This window comes from Athene cunicularia (assembly GCF_003259725.1).
Source record: "Athene cunicularia isolate RWA chromosome 2 unlocalized genomic scaffold, athCun1 chr2_part1, whole genome shotgun sequence".
Classification (NCBI taxonomy): Eukaryota; Metazoa; Chordata; class Aves; order Strigiformes; family Strigidae; genus Athene; species Athene cunicularia.
The window spans coordinates 31,293,821-31,313,559 of record NW_020799095.1 but is presented as its reverse complement, the minus strand read 5'-3'; the positions used below and the strand labels follow the sequence as shown (position 1 = coordinate 31,313,559).

The 19,739-nt window shown below is 40.0% G+C and overlaps 1 long non-coding RNA gene across 1 annotated transcript; it reads left to right on the top strand.

Moving 5' to 3' along the window:
• Window positions 1–580: 580 nt before the first annotated feature.
• LOC113477247 lies at window positions 581–19,526 on the top strand. Its single transcript, XR_003397864.1, has 3 exons — window positions 581–594; window positions 10,233–10,238; window positions 19,424–19,526. It is a non-coding gene; the product is annotated as an uncharacterized LOC113477247 (long non-coding RNA).
• Window positions 19,527–19,739: the final 213 nt, after the last annotated feature.

Here is a 19,739-nt window from a genome sequence, read left to right as displayed (position 1 = left end):
TATTGTGCTTGCATGGCAAGGTTTTGATAGAGGGTGGGGGCACAGGGGTGGCTGCTGTGAGAAGATGCCAGAAGCTTCCCTTATGTCCAATGGAACCAATGTCAGCTTGCTCCAAGATGGACCCACACCTGGCCAAGGCTGAGCCCGTCAGCAACGGTGGTAACACCTCTGCAATAACATATTTAAGGAGGGGGAAGAAAATGCTGCAAAACAACAGCAGTGCAGAGAGGAGTGAAAAAATGTGAGAGAACCAACCCTGCAGAACCAAGGTCAGTGAAGGGAGGAGGAGGAGGTGCTACAGATGCTGGAGCACCTGCCGGATCACCCCTGCAGCCCGTGGTGCAGCCCATGGTGAGGCAGGCTGGGCCCTGCAGCACATGGAGGGTAATGGGGGATCAGATCTCCACTTGCAGCCCATGGAGGAACCCACACCAAAGCATGGAGATGCCCAAAGGAGGCTGTGACCCCATGGGAAGCCTGCACTGGAGCAGGCTCTTGGCAGGACCTGTGGACCCGTGAAGAGAGGAGCCCACACTGGAACAGGTTTGCTGGCAGGACTTGTGGCCCTGTGAAGGACCCACACTGGAGCAGCCTGTTCCTGAAGGAAGCAGTCCCTTTCTCCATGGAAGGGATCCACTCTGGAGCAGTTCATGAAGAACTGCAGCCCATGGTGTTGGAAGTGTGGGAAAAGCAAAACAGAAAAAAATCAATAACACACACATTTCCTTGACACATGGTGGCCAGAACAAACTTAGGATGGGATGAAGAATCGGTGATTTGTGTTTGCCTTGGTGCCAAGGAGGAATGTGAAGCAAGGTGGAGGCTGTGCGGTCCCATTCTTTCACTTATCTCAAGGACAGATTTATCTCCTGCTCTTCCCCTTCTCTCAAGGACTGTTTTGCAGTAGTCTGCTGACCTTGTCTCTCATCCTCCCTCTTTTCCCACAAAAAACAGCACACACCTCGCACCAAGGAATGTACTGTGTCATTATTCAAGAGATAATGGCTTGACCACAGTCTCACCCTCTCACACATGCATACGTGGATAAATACTACCCTGAGTTTGTATCTAACTCTGAGGGACAATCCGACACCAAATCGGATGGACAGATTAATGGGTTTGTGCTTCACACACACACACACACACACACACACACACACACACAGTAGAGATGCCTTTTGGTAAGATTTGAGCCCTCGGCTACTCTGAATGATTACCAAGGAATTAAGTGTGTGTGATCGCAATCAGATTTTTTGTGTGTGCAGTGCTATGTAGCCAACCTGCAGTTTGCGCATTTATCATAGGCAATCTTAAAGAATCTGTAAATGTTGCATAAGAATAAACCATACTATTCGTGAATCTGACTGATTCTCTTGAACGCAAGTGGACCTACAGCATAAGGGCTGTTCATGCATCCATGTCAGACCTATAGTTACAGCCCCAAGCCCCAACTGACATACCTATTAAGAGACAAGTCCAGTTGCCCCTAGCCCCTCGAATCTCTGAGGACCAATTAGAACACAAGGGGATTCATCTCTTACCAATTTAATTCATTCAACCTGAAATGCCACACATAGGAAGGCCTCATCTTGGAGAAGTTCATGGAGGATTGTGTCCATGGGAGGGACCCCACGCAGAGAAGGGGAAGAGTATGAGGAGTCCTTCCCTGAGGAGGAAGGAACAGTAGAGACAATGTGTGACAAACTGACTGCAACGCCCATCCCCTGACCCTCTGTGATGCTTGGAGGGAGGAGGTAGAGAAAACTGTGAGCAAAGTTGAGCCCAGAAAGAGGGGAGGGGTTGGGGGAAGGTGTTTTAAGCCTTAGTTTTCTTATTTCTCATTACCCTACTCTGATTTGATTGGTAGTAAATTAAATGTTTCCCCCAGTCAAGTCTGTTTTTCTCATGATGGTAACTGCTGAGTGATTTCCTTTTCCTTATCTAGACCCACAAGCTTTTCATTATATTTTCTCTCCCCTGTCCAGCTGAGGAGGAGCGACAGAGCAGCTTTGGTGGGCACCTGGCATCCAGACAGGGTCAACCCATCACAACTACACAGACAATAGACTTTTAAAAACACATTTAGTAACAAACAAATGTAAAATTAAACTTTAAATGAAAAAAATATATCCCTAATATGGAATTATGAAGTTAATATTAACTATTTAGCAAGGAATGCATGAAAAGATTGCACTTAATATTTATCCAGAGTATGAAGTATTGAATTAACTAAATTAAAATATTAAAATGTCAGCAATTTTGGGGAGGGGTTATGAAAAGCCAGTTGTCATATTGTCATAATACTGGTTCACATTTTCTACCAAAAATGATGTGAATATTTGTGATGGGATGAATAATTTATTAGTCCATATGATCTAGCTTATATCATGCTAGCAGCAATACAATGCAATTAGTAATAAAAATTGGTGATATTGGTTTTACATCTAGAATTTATTATGTTTTAAGAAAAAGTCATGACTATAAAAATACTAGAACAAAAAGGAAAACAAAATGCAATGAAAGTGCTGGGATAACATAAAGAAGACAGAAAGACATCAAGTTTCTGTTATTTTACTCTTCACATAACAACTTTGGAGTAGAATGGTCAGCAGTGTTAACTATACTGAGAAAATACAGAAAATAGAGCAAGGAAGGGATGCATAATGAAATTAAATCAGCTTTGTATTATGTGCTTATATTCAGACTGAAGGACTGAAAAATTTCATGTAGCAATGCCAAATCCTTAACTGTAATCCCCTAGAAATTATACAAGGTGCATAATGTCTTAGAATATTGGAGAAGAGAGTTACACAAATTTAAATCAAATTTAACAATAAATTTAATTTGGTTTAAGAGTGGAAAACTGTGGATTACATAATTCAATAAAAAGATCATGAGAAATAGCATTGAATTTTGGCTGATAGGAAGAGAAGTTCCTTTAATACCTACTTTGCTAATGGTCTTATTTTTTAGCAGTTACAAGAATGCTATTATACATTGTATGCTTGCAGAGCAAGAATAAGCTGTAAATGTAACACTATTGCTCAACTCAAGAAAGCACTTTACTAAAGCAAGAATCCTGACAATCTTCTTATCTTTCATCTAAATGAGACTTGGCAGGTGTAATTAACAAATATCAGTGATCTCATCTCGAGTAGGAGTGGAGGAAAAGTTTCAGACCAAAAAATTCTCTTTATCTGATAGGACCACCTAAATTGTATATTCCCTTTTGAACTCTGTATATTCCCTTTTGAACTCCATTTTGAACATACTCTGATTTTTATATTCTGTTGACTGAGATGTACATTTACACACTTGACACAAAAAGCCACCGGATCATTATCAGACCCTCACTTCTTAGTGTTCAGTATCAGGCCAGCTTCATTTCATAAACAATTTGTAGGGGCAGCTGAGGCTAAAGGATCTTTAAGACTTACCTAAACATACTACAAATTAACACCTTAATTCATTACATTGCCACTTTATTATTCTATCCATAAAATTACATGTAGTCTTCTGGTTCCTCTCTCATTTCTGCTATTCAGACTAAAAAGACTCTTTACTATCTATGCCTTTTAGGAATTTGTTTTCTTTTTGTAACAAAAAATCCCTTCCAGTAGAGGGGGAAGATTTTAGATGAAGAAGAATTCCATGACCTCTGAGAGGATGCTGGAAGAATTTAGACCACAGAAGGGAAGACTGGAGCAGGACATGATCACAGTCTGCAAAGATGTAAAATGTTGCTGCATGAAGGAAGGCCATAAATTATCCTACATATCTACTCAGCAAAGGACAAGAAATACAGGAAAAGAAACAATGGAATCAGTTTAGCAAGGAAGAATTAGGTACCATGAAAAAACTTCTTAACATTATAATTAAGTACTTGGGTAGATTATTTAGTGAGACTTTTAAAAAACAAAATAGGATAGTAGCTGTCAGAAGTCAAGCAGACTCACTTGTCCGCTCCTTCACCAAGCAGTCTTCAGGGATTTCCAGTTTATCTTTCCATCTCTAGAAATGAATAAATATCTTCCAGGTTTCAGTTCAACATTCACATATGCTCATAAAAAGAAATATAATTGTGACATCGATTTACAATCTTAAACTGTTGCAACCCTTAACTTCCATGTTAATGAAGTTCAATACAAGCAAGTCTTTGGCACTTGTGGGACACTGGGGAAGAACATGGCCATGGATGAGTGACTGCCACTGCGAAGTTGTCACAGGTGGCCCATTCACTTCAATGGCCTCTCAGCTGCTTTACCAGCTCCCCACGAGGCACTAATGCTGCTCTAGTTTAGGTGGGGGGAAAAAAGGGTCTGTAGTTCCTCAGCTCAATCATATAACCAAAGGGACACAGACTCAAAGTAAAAAGCAAGCAAATTTGGTGAAAAATAAAACTCAATCACCCTTTGCGATATGAGCAAGACAAAAGTGAAGGATGAAGGAAAGGAGATTTCAGGCTGAGCTTCACCAACAGCCTGAGTCAGTTCCCCCAGGGTCTGCGATGGCCTCTCTGTCCTTTGCCCAGCTGGGCAGGGCCACCCTTGCCATGGAGCTAGTGCTGCATCTGCCTGTTTCTATACAGAGCAGTTTCAGCAGGCTGACAGCAGGAGTGTAGCCCTTTTTCCTTAATGTGCTGAAGCAGCTCATAACAAGGGCAGACTAGACCCAGAGTGGGTGGGAGGTAGGGGGAGGGCTGAAAAGCTCTGGTGTGAAGAGCAAATCTCTAAGTCCATCATGCAACATCAGCCTTGAACTCTTAAGGGATGGTAAGACCTAGCCAAGCTTCCCTTGGACAGAAGCAGTAGCTGACTGCTTGAAAATTTGTCTTATTTTCTACAATAAGAGAATGGGGTGTTAAAATGGGAATAGCATGCTAAAATGAGAGAGTAAACTGCAGAGCCAAAGTCATTGCCATTCTGATAGACATATGAGTGAGCAGCAGGAGCTCAGAAGGTCTCAGTCCTTGTTTCCAGTGACAGGACCACAGGTGCCGCATTCAAGGGAAGGCAGGCCCCCATATGGGAGACTGCACCCAAGGGTGCATGTCACAGCTGCAGATGGTGCCTAGCCCTGCCTGACCACTCAAGAGCATTTGAACCTCAATATTTTGGGCTGAGGTACAGCATACCAATGTATGTTCCATGACTGCTGATTTAAAGATACACTCATCAACCTTTTGTACTACCCTTTAACTGCTTCTCATTAACTGAGCCTCAGTAATCACAGGAAATAATCAACATACATCTTTGGACTATTGTTTAAATAATGGATTGTGTAAGAAAAAAAAAATCACTAGTCATACCATACTTCCTGGATAACAGTATATAGTTATAAAAATAACTGAAAAAAATGCCTGTTCTTTGTATTATCTCTATGATAGTCACTGTTTTCTTCCTTTGCTTTATTACTGTTTCCTTCCTTATAAAACAAACATATACCACTTTCCAGAAAGAAACACTTCAAAATATTTTTAATGAGCTAAGACTTGAAGGAGAATGTGGACGATGCCCTAAGTCATATGGTTTAGTGTTAAGTAGTCCTGTGAGGAGCAGGGAGTTGAATTTAATGATCCTTATGGGTCCATTCCAACTTGAATTTCCATGATTCTTGGATAATTATTTTTTTTATTCTATGATAATTTTTTACACCCTTTAAATTTATTTCTTTATGTTAATTCCCTACCATATCTAAAAGCATCATTTGACTTGAATATTTAAGAGAAGCATATTGAAGCAGAAAGGTTGGCAGAAAATGTATTCAGGACTGTTTTCTTCCCCCACTACCCGTGGACTGGTGAGGTCCAGACATGATTTTAAATATGGGTAACAAGGGTGTGTGAAAAATGTTACATCTGAAAAATGTCTTAATGCCAGCTCCCCAACACTGATTCGTGGCCTGACCTACCCCTCAGTCTCTGTGGGGATAGGAGGTATGTAGTAGCTAAAGCTTCTTTACATAAACTGGCAAGAAACACACTGTAATTCTTCCCCTCCTCACACACCTTCCAACTACAATTGTATCAAACCTGTTTTCTGAAAGAGAAAGGAAATTTCATTATTAACAGCACAGAAGGAGATAGAGGGAGCAGAGACATTCACAGACATTAATATGGACTATTACCAAAAGAATCTCTTATCTACAAAACTATAAAAAGATCTGTAGAGCTCAGTTTCTTTTTTTTCTGTGAAGTTACACACAGTAGTTCAAATAAGAAGTGAAAGGAGCTCTGTGAACAGCTCTAAGGGCTAGCTTTAATCTGATACAGTTTCCAGATTTCTTTGTTATGAAGGGCATCTAAATTTACCACAGCTCTTCCAGGCATAGTCTGAGCATTGTAATATCACTGTAATTGAATTTGTTCTTCTTTTCTTTCTTTTGGGGATTTGAATGTATAACTCTATGGGAGCAGAAGGTGGTTTGCCTAAGGCTCAGGCATCAGTTCAGTTTACCTGCTTCTCAGGACTTCCTAATCCTGAAGCTATCACTTACTTAGCCAGAACGTGCCCTGGGCACACTACTCTGGAAACACTGCTTGTGCAGAATTGCCAGTTTTTGAAAGAAAGGCACCTATCCTTTTCCTAAAGTAATCCATATTTAGGCAGTCATCTGAGCTCCACTAATGAGCTTGAAAAGAGCTACAAGGGTGGTGATCATGGTTGACATAATTCAGACCCAGTTTGCAGGATGAGGTTTTTTTTCTATTTTGTGCTGACAATGCAAACCACACATGCTGCAGGGAATTGAGGCCAGGGCTCCAGGACTGCTTCAGCCCAGACACCAACCATGGGCATGCAGTTAGACTGGTCTCCCTCTTGATGCTTCTCTAGCTGACTACCATGGACACAAAAAGGGGGTTGGAGAGTGTCTTCACCTAAGGTAAACTGGGCACCACATTTAAGGAACTTTGAAGGGTTTAGATTCAACCCCTTATACCCTCTGCTGGTATTCCACAAACACCTTGACTATTACAAACAAGAGAGTCAGTAATCTGCAGCCACTGTTAACACCATGTAACTATCTTTAAAGAGACTTCGAAAGACCAGAGCACAAAATCCTGAAGTCATCTAGTGCTTCTTGTCGAGTCCTGCCTTCTCAGGGAAGAGGTAAACACATAGCATAAATGTACCAAGATGTTTTCTGGGGATATATATCCCAAGCAAAATGTAGAGAGAGGGAGAAGCATCCAACATACTACTTAGCTCCCCACTAAAAAGAAATCTGAGAAAAAAATGATAAAATTGAGAAAAAAGTGTTCAACCTGGGCCTTTCAGACAGGAAGAGTGGATTACACCCACAGGTGTCAATAGCCTGGGAAAATATCTAATGCAGAAAATAGTTACCAGATGCTCCTTTGCATTATTAACCAAAAACTAACAATGTCTTCACTAAAGCATAGACAAAGAAAGAGGAAACTTAGGAACCTGCAAAGTCAAATCTCGCCATTCCTATCTCTGCAACTAATGAATGTTAAGAGGATGGAAGAGGAAATGAAAAACAATTAAGAATGTATGAACAAACTATATATAGAAACATCCATTTGACAGACAACTGTAGAATGAGCTGGTCATCTACAGTCATACTTCCATGGACAAATCCAGAATCTCTATAGTAAGCAAGAAAATCTTGCACTGCCCAAACCTGCCCTGATTTTCAGCATACCCAGAAACAGAAAAAGGCTAGATTTACTGTGTCTAGCTCTGCCCTTGTGCAGCCTATCAGGCCTTCCTCTCCAGTCAAACCATACATACACTAATTTTCACATCTGCACAAAATGATGGTGAAACCTAACTGACATCTAGAAAAATGTTTTCAGCTCCTCAGATACAAGATCTTGTGTCATGATATGCAGCAATAAAAACTGCTAGAATTATCTGAACTACCTCTAGAAAGCTGGCAAACATTAGTCAAAACTTCAATTCACTGTCAGTTCCCAACTAAAAGACTATCCAAGGTCACATTCTCTACACCCAAGATCACACTTTTTTCAGTTAACGCTTATCTCTAAACATTCATCCAAGTGGGCACATCATCCATCAAAGTACACTTTTGTGGATGCTGTTCGTATCTGTGCACGTACAGAGTGCTCTTAAATTCACTGAATTTCCATATTGATGAAGCCAATATGCATTTAAAATGAGTTCGGGCTTCTGCCCACATTTTTAATGTCACTCTTTTTCTTGGTAGCATCACAGTCTATCAAACTTAAGTCTGTTCTGGAAAGCTTCAGTGCAGAATACATTTTCCTTGTTATTTTACGTGAGGCAATGTCACTGCATTCATGAGCTTAATTCTTCATACCAAAACATATGGAAGCACTGTTTAAAGTATGGTCTTCATTTCCGTAACATTCTCTCAGATGCTTCATTAGGAGGAGTGTAAACAATGGAAGACGAGCAAATATTTGCAAGGCTATTTCTGATACCATGAACATCGAATAGTTCTGCACAAGTTCTGCACAACTTTGCATAAAACAAGAGTATGGATTAAAGATCAAACCCAAATGTGATATTTGTGCTGCAGGACAACACCATACATTATTTTAATCTATTATATATAGCTTTTTATAAAAGAAGGTCAATTTTATTAGTTTTAGCACTTAGGGGCTGGCTGGAGTACTTAGAGAGAGTTACAGTTCTCAGTAAACACCGATCAAAACCAGACAGGGTTTGAGCATATCAGAAAACAACAAACAGTGTGAGAAAAAAGCAGAACCAGGCATTATAAGCCAGGCAGATTAACTTGAATTCCTGGAAACATAGTAGATAAAATGGTACTATTTGTTAAACATGAGAGGATACCAAGATAGTCAATCCCTAAGGAAAGAGCAGTAATTAAGTTTATGTTGAACTGGAAGGTGTACTGACAAGGGTTTTATGAAAAGATTTGGTGCTATACTCTATGTTAACAGCTCAGATAATGGCAAAAGATATACTTAATAAATTATTAAAACTTTGTAAATGAAAAATCAAACAGTGTTCAAGAAGAGGCATTATTGCAGTGTTGTATATTCTGTAAATGGATGTAGGTATGTGTCCTTCACCCATGCCAGCAAGCACTCCCCCAAAGGTATTTCTAGGTCCAGTTTGTCACATCCAACGCTCAAGGGACCATGCCCATGACACAGCTTGAACACAGCCACCACCAACCTATTCTGGAACAACAAAGAGCTTATCACCAGCATAGATGTGAACTGCTCTAGCCCAGCGGTCCTGAGGATCTGGAGACACTGCAAAGCACACCAACATTATTAATATAGAAGCTTTGACTACATTGCCCAGGAAAGGAGTGAAATCGTCATCACTGTTGGAAACTTTCTAAGAGGTTGTATCTGTCAGCAGCTGCTTAATTTTAGCTGACACTGCCATTGGGCAGGACCTTTTCAGTTCCCTATTTCTATTATGTATATCACAAAGATTCCTACACACTGGGTATATAAAATTCTAAGATCTTTAACCTTTAAATTGTCATGCCTTCTATTTTTTACTTTGACATTAGAAGAGACTCAGTCCATTCACACTTTTCTTTAAGTGACACCCAGAACAAAAGAGTATATGTTTATTCAAGCGAGACTGAAATCCCTCCTAAATTCAAAATTAGATATTCTTGAAGTTTACAAATCTGAAGTGACGCATTGTTTCACAATACAGCTAGCGTGACATGGAAATGAAACATCCCAGTATGAGAACACAATGTGTCTGTGTACCGAAGCTTTATATACTGATTGTTTTTATAACACTGAAATAAAATGCAATTCTATCAGCTAAGAATTTGACATTTCCAGCATCACAGTAGATTTGAAGGGATTTTATATGTTAGGAATTATAATTGTTATTTTTACAGTTACCTTGCTGAACTTCACATTTTTAGCATCTCTTAGTGATACTGCTCCTCTGTGCAGACTAGAACGGCTGGATAACTGCTTCACCCCATGTACAGCAACATCACCTAATTTTCCTCACATACCAGGTGAAGCACCTCTGTGCTTTTCTCTCCTCTGTTGCATGTGTCTCTTCACACAGACAGGTATGATGTGAAGGAAGAGACTGCATCCACATGTGCTCCTCCATGGCAATTTGTTTTTGCAGAGACCAGCAACTAATGGGCATTCACTGAGGATCCCTGCACACCAGTCTCATCATTAGGAGATCGAGGAACATGGAATTGGCAAGAAATGTGCAGGGGTTAAGATACTAACAAATAACTGAGAGCTGAGAGATAGATAACAGTCCTGGGTAGGAATGGATATTGGGAGACAGAAGGTAAGTGACCACAGGATGACAAACAACATGCACCCACAGTCACCCAGAAATATGAAGAGGAGGAAAACACTGCTTTCAACTCCTGCCTCCTTACTTTGTTTCCTCAATTGATTTGATTTCTCAAAGTGATTCTTTGGTTTGTTTGGCTTTGAGGGTTTTTTTTTTTTCATGCTGACTGTGTAATTAATTTCCTGGGGACATGGGAGCCCAATTGCTTGTAGTGTCAAGTCTGGTTTGGACCCTGATTTAGAATACCAGCTGCAACTTTTACAACCTCCTGGAAAAACTCATCTGACTGACTATAGGAAGTGAATATATGGGAGCATCAACCCAAGCTTTCCAAGTGGGTTAATGTAGTAATCATGGCCATAGAAAGAGATCCAAGGTGAGTATCTGATAGAGTACATTGTCCAAAGAAAGTGCTGATGAACTATAATGAGTAAAGATGCATGTATTTTGAAATTTATATTATTTTATAAGCAGGCCTCTCAGTTGCTAAATAAAAAAACATGCCTGTATTAAACCATTGGTAGAAACTACAGATTTGACTGCAGTGACCAGAAAGGTAACCCTGTATTTGTGGTAGCCTGTTGATGAGCCCTGCACTCACGCATGCCCTGGACTGTTTGGCTGCAGTGCCTGGCACAGCTTCATTGCCAAGCTGCTCTGAGCAAAATGTCATGCAGCAGATTGGGGAATCTAGCCTTGCACATCTGCAGTCTTGAGAAGGACTCCACTCAGTGGTAAATAGAAGATGCTGCAGCTCTTAAGGGCGGCAGAACATCAGGAAAGCCGTTTGTTCCCCACATGCCAGAGTCAGTGATCCGAACTGGTCTGGCATCACCTTACTCCCCTCTGTAAGCCAAAGGCTCGTGCCCAGGCTGATCTGCTTTAAACAGTGGGAAAGGTGCCAGAGAGCCATGCGAGACATGTCTCACACCTGCTCTGTGTCTGAAGGGGCTGTGAATGTCTTGTGCCTGTTCTCATCGTCTGACTCAGAGATACAGAAAAGTTACTTGCTAATCAAGAGCAGACCATGACTTAATGGACAGACAGCTTGCTTTCCCTGAAACACAATAAAAATCATAAGATTATTTTAAAGTATGGGGTTAAGGAATTACTTTCTTTCACTACTATCTCTGGCTCTTTTGGAACAATCACAAGACTTTTCCTAAAGCATTACCAGTGGTACAAGATCTTTAGGTCCTGTTATCTACAGGCAAATTCACAAAATAGGCTGGTTCCCCTAGATACGATTCCAGATTTCTATCAGTCTTTATCAGTAACTTTATTACTCACACTGGCATGAGTGTGGGCTGTTACATTTCAGGTATTTTTACATATAAAAATGTATGAGGCCTATTTTCACAAATACTTAGAAGAGGTCCGGTCCTGCACTTTCTGGACATGTACATGATGAAGCTCAAACACTGGGGCACAGAGGGACAGCAGGAAACATCCATAAACTGAAATGCAGAATGAACGTCATAAAGAATATACAGTAACTAACAGGTTTGAGACATGAAATGCAAAATAGAAGATTCTTATGCAAGGAAAGCCTGATTGGAGAAGGTTTCCTTTAATGAAAGCAGTAGTAAAGGATAATACACACACACAGCTACCACTGTTCCTCATGGAAAGATGTGAATCAACATTTTAGTTCTCTGAACTAAACCAGAGTAGTCTACCATTGGGCTACTTAGAAAAAGGATAAGTATATTTTTCTTCAAAGATGCTTTCTTTTAGAAGTCATCAGTTGAAAAACCGTGAGTCAAGCTCTGTTGGCATGAGAACAGGAATTAAGCAGAATTATAGAATGTCTTTAACTGAGTAAAAAATAAATATGTCTCTTCAAGGATACCAGATCTCTCCCCTCTGATGTACATACAGTACCCTAGAAATTTTGACACTCTGTAAGCTATGCTACACTGCCCTAAACTGTTCACTCTGTAGGGCATTTAATAGGATGAATTTGTCAGAAAAGAGTTTAAAGTTTTCAAATGGTAAGAAAAACACAGTGAAGAGGACTGCTGTCAGAAACTGTCTTGATACATGTGAAGTATCAGAACATCCAAAGAGATTCAATAGAAAGTAAGCATGCTGAAGAAATACTAAATACTCTTTCCAAGAAGCATTGCAATACTCTATTTTTTCTCTTCTGGCTTCCTGGGGCTTGTTTTATAAGAAAATTTTACAACAGTATACACTGAGTGTGTTAGCTAGTCTGTTGATAAGTCTCCATGTAGTTTTTTTTCTTATTCCATGCAAATCAGAGTAAATCACCTCACATTTATTGCACATTAAAATTTGTCTATATTTGAGGACTTACTCTGGAGTTGCTAGAGTACTGTAAAATTCAAACCCAGGGTTAATTGCATGTTAATTTCTATATAAAAATGAATGCAAAACCACTTCTGGCTCAGGAAATCCCTAAGCTGCAAATGTTGAGGCTAAGAGAGGCGAATAAGGAGCTACAACTTGATGTTTGCCAACTCTTGTGCTCTTCATTAAGCACCTGCTTTTGGACACTATCAGGGACAGGATGCCAGGCTAAACAAACCTTTTATATGATCCAGTAGAGCTGTTCTTAAATTGTGATAAAAGCCAGATTTACTGGCTTAATTCATGCAGACAACCCTGTCAATTCTGTTGTGTGGGCCTGATAGGGCTCTACAGGGATCCATGTTGCCGCAGCTGAAGAAAACATCTCACAGAAGATGGGTCATATACACACTTACAGTCAGACCTTTCTGCTGTTCTTTGTCATTTCAGGACACTCTACAGATGCCAGTCTGTATATCATTTCAAGCAGACTTGGATAAAGTTCAGAAATCTTCTCAGGATAATGGAATATTTCCAAGTGTGCTTAAAAAATTAATGGGTAGAACTGCTGGGTTTTGACAATAAATAGGACTCTATACCTGAGTTTCAACTGTATAAAAATATGCTGCATTATAACTATTTTCAGTATATATTGTTTTCTAAATAACAGTTATCCCCCAACTTCTCCAGTTACTGACTTAATATGGGGTTTAGAGGATATTGGCAGGTGCCAAGTAATACTTAGAAACAGTATTCAAGAAGGACTTAGAAATATGACATTTCTGGTCATAACTGACCACTTCCCTTTGCTTTGGGCATTGTAATTAGACCCTAAAATAAACTAAGGATTTTGATTAGCCAAAATCACTTCATCAGCCAAGCTAAGCTCACAAACCCAAGGCAGAAGCCATCATCCTCAAAGGGCAGAGCACAAGACAACTTGTTTCTGGGACTTGCCGTTCCCAACAATGTCTTGAACAGCCAGGAATACATTATCATCCCTTCTCTAACATTATTTGCAGTAGGCTATTGACCTCTCTCCCAGACAGCTGCTTTGCTGTCCTCTCTACTCCAGTATAAGCTCCTTTGGCCTAGATATCTATCAAATGCCTCCTGAGAAGGAGGACCAAAGAGCCTCCATGGTTTTCTTGTATCCAAAAGCCTGTTTTGTGGTCACCTACAGCTAGAAGGGAGAGTCTATCCCTTTGTGTTTTCTAATTTGGCATGGCACAGGGGGCTACTACAAGGGTGTGATGGCTGCAACTGAGTAGTCCTGGAAGATGTCTTCTTGCTTGCTTTGGTATAGTCCCTGCCACTGCTCTATGCAGTTGTTAAGGGACAGTGAGTGACATCGGTCCACTTCTGGACAAGGATGAGGACAGCAGAGAAGATAAATCACAGTTCTTGAACTGGTAGGACCTGATTTTACACCACAAAACTGTCATTGATGGAGGGTGCTTGTGACATGTCTGCTTTGATCTCATTTTAGCGAAAAGCTTAAGCCTGATGTGAGTGCTAGCACTGCCCATACAGCCACTAGTCATGCAGCAGGAGAGTGGTGGTGCTTCCTACAACGTTGGCCATGCCTCTTCCCTGCCTCTGCTACATTTTCTGCTTTCTTTATGTTTTCCAACAACCCAGGCTCACCAAAAGTGCGTAATCCTGTATACCATCCTAAATGCATAATCCTGTATACCACTACTGACACAGAATTATAGAATAGTTTACACTGGAAAAGAACTCTGTCATTTTGTTGAACTCCTTGCTCAAAGCAGGCCCTCAAAGCTATGTACTGTTTCAAAAGTTGCCAAGGACCTTTTCCAGCTGAGTTTTGATTATTTCCACAACCAAGAATGACATCTCTATAGAAAAATTTATCTATGTTGACACTCTTAAGTGTGAAAACAGACAGAAACTGTTTGCAAAATTAACTCTGAATGACATTTTAATTGAGCTATCAAACACCATATGAATAATTGAGCAAAAGACCACCTTATAAATATTTGGAGTGAGTTGTGATAAAATACTAAGCTTCTGGAATGGAAATGATTCTAGTATTCCTTGCAATTTCAGTCAAACTATGGAACTGCACAAGAAGCAATGGAAAATAGTTAAAGGAAGACAGTTCATAGAATGTGCTTGTCTCTTGTGATCCTGTTACTGAATGCAAATAGCTTTCATGCAAAATTTAAGTATTTCCTTCCTTTTTATCTTATTTCTAGCTTCCTCATTTACTTAAAATCACTTCCTTATTTTATGTCACTATGCTAAGTTTTTATATCATTAAATTTCACATTTTCAGTAATTATATTGTAGCCAGTTTTTAGTGGCATAATCAATTCCTTTCATTTTTAGTCCAACAAAAAATAAACAGCTTCACTGTTATGTGCATTAAATGTAGCTGTTCTGACAAACAATCAGTCAAGAAAATGGTCTCTTCTTTCCCAGACATTTGTTATCTTTGTAATGCGTGGAGATTGCACATCTCTACTTTTCCATTTCCTGTTAAAAAATTGTTGTAAACAGATTTAACTCTGGACGTATCTCAAATTTTTCTTGGTTTTAAATGCATTATTAAGTCAGAATACACAACAAACTGTGCCTTTAACAGAAGCTTACTTTCAGATAGCAGTTTAACAACCATCACCATCCTGTGTGGTAGCTCTGAAATTAGAAGTACTATCACCAGGAGAAAATGCTTCTCTTACCACTGCTCAAAAATAAAACCCAAATCTCTTGCAACTTGGGGTTCAGGATAAATCTTTGGGTGGATGGGAGATGTGTAGTCAAGCCTCATTACTATTCCACTTGCCCCTTGACAGCTGATTCATTCCCCTCACTCCCCCCACTGATCACAGGCTTCATACACCCAATATACCTTTTCTTCTCCCTGTTTTTCTTGCTTCCCACCACTCCCACACCCTCCCCGAGAGTAAACCCCAAGATGGCCAGACCCAGCAGGTGAAATTATTGGCACCTTTTCTTCAAACTGAACATGTCCCAGGACACCAGAGGGGGTTTTGTTCTCCAACAGATTGTTTAAAAACAAATGTCTCCATTTCCCACAGTATCTTACCAGAGAAAGTTTTTTCCTGTAAGCTTTCTCTCAGTGGCTTCTCAGGTTGCAAAACAGCCCATACAGTTCCTCTGTAGCTCTCTAGGAGAAATTCCTTCCTCTCCATCACCCCAGAAGCTTCCCCACAAGTCCACTTTCTGTTCCTCTTAGGAAAACCTCGGTTTCCTTCCCGTCTTCTCTACTTCAGCATGATGCTCCAAAGTATCACACACACACACACACACACCCCCCATGCAAACTCACCAATCTCAAAGAAGAAGCCACCTCCTTGTCCTTCTAGATGGCTCCATCCTGTGAAAGTCATCAGGGCAAGGTGGAGAGGCAGCCTGCCTTCTTTCCTCATCCCCAGCTGCAGCCTTTCCAAAGAGCACAGAGTACCCAGGCAAATAAGAAAAAACATACAAATATTTTACACCCTTCACTGCCTCACTGTGCATGCATGTGCCTTCATCCCTGTCTGAACAGTGCAGCTGGACTCCTGGGCAACAGTTCATATCAGTTGGCTTTTTGTCTTGGCTCTCTCCTATGCAAAGCACACTCTTCCCCCATTGCTTCCTCATAACCAGGAGTCCTATCTTCCTGAAGGAATCAACCTTCCCTTAAAACCCCTGCACCTCTCTTAGCAGTGTCTGCATTTCTGAGACTTCTGCTTTGCAGAACCATTGCTGACCAGCCCAGACTTGCCTGGCTCTCCCAGGAATGGTCAGCACTTCTGGCCCAATTCAACCACTTTCATTTCTACTTTGGCCTTTCCCTTCAATCTCCTTTTGTTTGGACATCTCGCACTGTAAATTTGTACCATCCTCTTACCAGCCTCAGTCTATGTTTCTCACTGCATGAGCCCCTGTTATCCCCATTACTGAATATAATTTCCTCTTATATTCAGAATGTCTGTCCCATCATTAGCCTCTTCTGGTGGACCACAGAACTCCTACATGTATATTCCTTAACTATTGACTGTAAAGGAGAATTATGTCAACTAGTTCTAAAAGTAGGTGAGATGAATATCATCTAGCTGTCTAGATCAAGAGTCTGGGAAAAAAGGCAGGAGTCTGGGAAAAAAAGGCAGTATAATGGTTGTACTGTGTGCATCCTCCTGAAATGAGACCAAATATTTCCTCAGAGGAACCAGAACCACTAAGCAGATCCTTAAAATGCTTTAGATATCATTGTTTAGTAGATAGTGAATTAAAAGTTGTGCCCTCCAGAATGTCATAGAAGGGAGAAAGCTGGATATGTCAGCTAGGGACACCGCTGAGAAGAGACAAAATGAACACTAACTGTTCCTGTGTCCGGATATGGTGACATCAAGACAACTTTTTGCTTATGGAGCGGTTAAAATCTTTCCTATTGACCCCGGAAAATCTGGCTCTTGCCCACTGGAATCTGGCCTGAAGGCAGTAGTTCATTTCACAACTATCTATCTATTCTCTTTGCATTTATAGATCTTTCTAATATTTTGTTCTGAATTACTTCTCACTTCCTTTTTCAGTCTCCTAATTTCAGAAGTGTAAATGACAAAATTAAACACTTCCAGCTCATAAACTTATTTCTGTATTCGTACTTTAACCAAGGAACTGCAGCTAATATTTTCTTTTTTGTTCCAAGTTACTGGTACACATATTAGCAAATAGTTTCTCTAAATTGATATTCTTTTGGAGGAGGAGGATGTTTGATTCCTCTTTGTACATCTGTCTGCCATGGCTGTGTCACTGTCTGACATTACAGAAAGTTATAATGGTGAATTCTTCCACAGCTTCTCTTTCCCTAAAGGCAGTTACTACTTCTTACATATAATAAGTTCAAGCTGAGAATCAATTAATTTTTCAGCCATGTTATAGTTTAGGGGTATAATGAAATTCGTGAGAAAAAACAGGACATTCTCTCTAAAATACCTCCCTATATATAATATAAAGAAAGGGCAAGCAATTGAGAAAGTAGGTGTACACATCTTGTCTATGTTGAGATGCATTTTATAAATGCTATTATGTTGCATGTAAACCCAAATGCAGAATCTATGTAGAAGTTGGACAAACTGACAAATTGTGGTCCCCCTGTTTACAGCATCTTAACCCTGAAGGTTTCTAGACCCAGTAAAAATCTTACTTTTGACACATTCATGCCTGCATATCTGTTTCTAGGTACATTTCCAATTACCTTGATGAACACCGATTTCAAATGTCCATATAAATAGTGTCGTTAAACTAGGTAATAGATGTGTCTCATCTGAGGAGCTTTCTTGGAGCAGGCCTATCAGCTAGGATTTGGTATGAAATACAGTGGCAGCCACACCTTTCTGTCAGAAGTCTACCTGCAGGAGAGGAGTTTAGAGTCAAAATTATGAGAGGAAACATAAACTTTGAGAAGAAAAAGCATTGTACCTGGATGGACAGACCACAGTTTCTTGTAAATTCTCTTTCCACTAATAGGGGATCAAGATGGAGGGAAATGCAGAACATAACCAATATTTCTTAGAACGAGTTTGGGGTATTTTTTTCATGAAGCTGTTATTACTAATATATTAGAGCTATTATAATAAATAACACATAACTGTTCACATAACACATTTACACCTTCACTCGCAGAGTTCACTCACAGACAGTCACTCACAGACTGCTACCTGGTTGGAGAAATATTTGGAAGTCAATCCCAGCTGTATACTCACTTGCAAATCCCTCAGACAGTCGTACTCTCCGTTATCAGATAGCAGCCACTGCTGTCTTGGATGTGGTCCAAGTTATACAAACCTCCACTGATGCTTGTGTGCACTAGTAGCCTTCTACAGTCCCAAAAACTCTTGGTTCAGTTCTCATAGAGGGAACAGGACTAGTAGTCTATGAAGTCTATCAGTCCTTGGAAACTTTTGAAAACTAACTTCTCATTATGCACATTTCCTGTCTTTGGCCTATTGTTTTCTGGTATCCATTCCTCTATCCAAACCTATAGATCCTATAGAATCAATTCAGACAATTCAGACAGAAGGGTCCTTTATAGCAAGTGTTACAATGATGGATTAATCTTTTTTGATCTGCTCAGTGTTGTTAGGATGTCACCTGAAATAGTACTGTCAGAAGGATCTACATACCATAGAGAAGGGTCTAGAAGGGAACAGCAGAAAGGATCAGAGATCTAGAAGAGGTAGCCAGTGAAGTAAAAAGGGAAGAACTAGTTGCTATTAGAAAATATGGAGAGGAGACGTGACAAGAGCTATCAAATACATAAGAATCTGTCTCAGAAACTGCTAGAGCTGTATAACACACTAGTCCTAAATTACACCACTTTCATTAGATGTTCATTAGGGTAAACTTTCAAATGTCAGAGATAAAGAAGCAACAATACACACTGTTTCACAGGATGGTAAAGACAAATCGCAACGGCCATTTCAGAACATGCTAGACTAGGAAAAATGGATGCTCATTTGGGTATAGAAATTTAAGTATCCCATTCCTCCTTCCTGTTATATTTACTTTTATGTTAAATTGTTCTTTTTAAGAAGACACACAAATTTTACTTAGAACCAGCCTTTTAATGCACATTTAGTGAACCAACATAGAATAAAAACTTATTTACATGCATTTCGTACACACGTAAAATATTTTAATTTAAACAAAATTTAAATCTGTCAAAACCCTAAAATATCAAAAAATATCAAATTAAATAAGGACCTCCTCTAAACTAAGAACTTTGAGTTATTTGTTTGTTTACATTTGGTATGAAATACACTGGAAAGGTAGAAAAAAAAAAAAAAAAAAAAAAAAAGCTGAGACAGAGAGCTGGTCCTGCTTCGAGCAGGGACCTGCACCAGGTGAGCTTGGAGGTCCCGTCCTGTGCAGTTCTGCCAGTCTACGCTGGAGATCAGGGTGGTATTTTCAGGATACCTACAGATCCAGATATAGTTTCTGGAACATGATGAGGACCATATTCTCACAGTTGTCTGCGGTGAGCATGGTTCTTCTTGTATCTAGAGGTGATACTGGACCCATGCAGAGACTGGAACTGAGTGTTCACTCACACAGCATGGCTCCAGGTCTATGCGTATGCTCAACAGTTTGCCCAGGTACAGAGTTTGTGATCAG